Here is a 3009-nt window from a genome sequence, read left to right as displayed (position 1 = left end):
TCACGCGCAGAGAGAGAGAGAGAGAGAGCGAGAGAGAGAGAGAGAGAGAGAGAGAGGGAGAGGGTCAACCTGTGCGCGCAGGTCGGTAATCCACAGACCTAACGTGAACGACTCAACGTCAGCTGCCAGCAGAGTGAGTCCCGTTCACTGTCTTTCCCACGGTGCCCATGTCGTTTACTGAACTCTTCTCGTTTTACGCGTCGCGACGAAAACGCAACTGTGAACCTACTCGTGTCCTGACTCAACTCTCAATGTCTCCTCTCTGCGTGTGAGTCCACCACAGTGACATCACAGCAGGCTCCCAGAGAGATGCCGCTGCTGTGATGCTGGTGGGCGGAGCCGGACGCCTCCAAACGTCCATCCTCTCTCCGACCGACGGGCTCGGGTTCTTCCGCGTTTGAGGCGGAAGCGTTATGAATATTAGAGTCGCCTTCCGAGCCGAGGAGCACCGTGAGGAGCTCAGTAGTCTACTGTAACTGAGTATAATGTCACGGTACTTTGACTTTACTTGAGTACTTCCCTTGTATGCTCCTTTATAGGCTACATTTGAGGTGGCTCTTTCTTGTACTTTTTTAGTCCACGACCTTAGCTTTATGTGTAAGACTAATAATAACACATAACATAAGTAATAAGACAGTAATACAATCACTTATTGAGAATTTTCCCTCCATAATAACACTTTTGCAAACATGACTTTTACTTTTACTGGAGTATATTTATATTGATGCATTGCCACTGAATACTTCCTGCACCATGGCGCTCAGCACAATATATGACACAATATATACACACTGGATCTTCCCATTAGTAGCTTGAAGTTCTCACTTACTTTATGTTTATTCAGTTGTAATGCAGAAGCCACTGCAAAACCAGCAAACCGGTGTGATTCTTGAGATGTCTGTTACTTTGACTTTTTGAGACCCAATTGCAATTGTTATGTTCTGTTATTGTGTTCAGATATTTTTATATCAAAACTGAGTATCTGGAGAACATGGGAAAGTAAACTGTTGTGTTCCCTGGGAATTCCTTGGGGGTGAGATTTGTTATGAAACTATGCTATTTTTATTTAAAATGAACAAAACAGACATCAAGAGGTTTGACATAATTTTATCTTATTGGAATAGTTTGTTGGATTTATTGAACAGCTCTGTGACACTGAAAGCAATCCATGAGAACTAGAGTCAACTTTGACTGGACAAAATATTTATGGAAACCTCAAACTCTGAAGTTCAAACAGCCGCATACAAGCATGTTATTACAGGATGTAACATGTCATTCCTACAGATCTGTTTGACAATGCCAACTATGGATTGATTGGAAAACAGGAGGCCGGAGTTGCATTAGCACATCCAACTAATGATTGTCCTCTCAAACAATCTTTTGTATTAATTCAATTAATATATCCAGTATTTTGTACACCAACCTCTGGGAGACGATGGTGTATTTGTGACAGAGGGCAACATTTAGAGTCTAGCCTCAAACTTAGAGAAGAGAAAAGGTGGTCAAACCATGTGTGTTATTGTAAACAAAAGACACACCGGTAACATCTGTTTCTTTTCATTTGGTTCCTGTGGACCTCTGGCCTCAGTCTCATCTCCACCGTATCAGCGTTGGAATTTACAGTTAATAAGGAAGGCAGTGGAATATATTTCACAGTTCACCACAGATATTTCAGAAATTCAGATTTCATTTTTTCCACATGAAATACCTTGAGAAACCAGGCTTCCAAAAAGGCCCACAGAGAAACAATACAAGAGATCCTGGCTTCAGACGAGCAGCAGTTCATTTTTTCAAAAGACATTTGAAAAATTCATATTTGATTTTGAAACCACCTCATGGTAGACAGTTTCTATAACATGAGCTTTATTACTAACTGATGTGTGTGTGTGTAAGGAATCAATTATGAATTACATTTATATTTAAAAAAAATCCAATTCATAACATGTCATATCATACACAGTGTAACTTAAACACTTTGTAATGGCTCCTTACTCGGCTTACATACTGGAAATCCACAAATAATGTACAGCTTATCCTGATTTTCAGAGAGAAAAACATCTCTTCATTCTCTCTCCATGGAGTGAAAAACTAAATTACTCAAGGCCTCATATAGCTATTCTTAGTTATTTCACTTATTGTATTAGCTCAAGTAATTTCTAGTCTTGAAATCTGATTATTTAGTTTTAGTAAAACATGTTTATCTACCACATGGACAATCAGTCAATTCAGTCAACGCTATTACATTGCAAACATAGTCCACAGTACAAAAAACAAACAAGATTCAAGTATTTCGCCTACTAAATTGCATTATTTCAGCTTGCACATTCTCTCCGTATTGGTTCACAGTATCATTTCTGGACCCTTAAAATTGAACAAACCTCTGAACAAACCCTGGTGAAATTAAGCCGCTGAAGGGGTTAATCCGTTCACAAGCTCCTGCAGAACCCACACACACTGCTGTCTCAGCAGAAAGCTGGAGGAAGACGGAATGACGTCGTTGATGATGATGTCGCTTCACCGCTGAAAGATGCATCTCATCCGTCTGCCTGCTTTGCCCATTAACGCCTTCGTCCGGGATTGAGGTTGAACTATCAGGCGAATAGAGAATTACTGTTCTCTTTAAGTTCATTGTGGTTTTCAGTCCGCTGGATCCTTCATCACGGGACGCGTCTGCAGTAAAAGGTGGGGCTGGATTGTCACGTCAATGTGTGATCTCTCTGTATTTTACTGACTGTGGTGCATTGCTTTATTGCAGAACAAAACTATCCCATCTTAACGATGATAGGATGTGGAAATTGTGATTTGGCTGTGAATCAGTGGCCCTCGAGCATAGTTTTTATTAAAACTTTGATCACACATTTCCAAAATGTACTCGCACTAGAAGCAACAGAAAAGGCCCACACCATATTTGAAAAAGCAGTTTAGTTTAGTGGAAAGCTCACACCTTTTCTGTATTTGACCTCTGACAAACTGTTAACCAAATATTCATTTGAATCCACACAGACCATC

Source organism: Taurulus bubalis (genome assembly GCF_910589615.1).
Source record: "Taurulus bubalis genome assembly, chromosome: 19".
Classification (NCBI taxonomy): domain Eukaryota; kingdom Metazoa; phylum Chordata; class Actinopteri; order Perciformes; family Cottidae; genus Taurulus; species Taurulus bubalis.
This window is presented reverse-complemented; position numbering follows the sequence as displayed.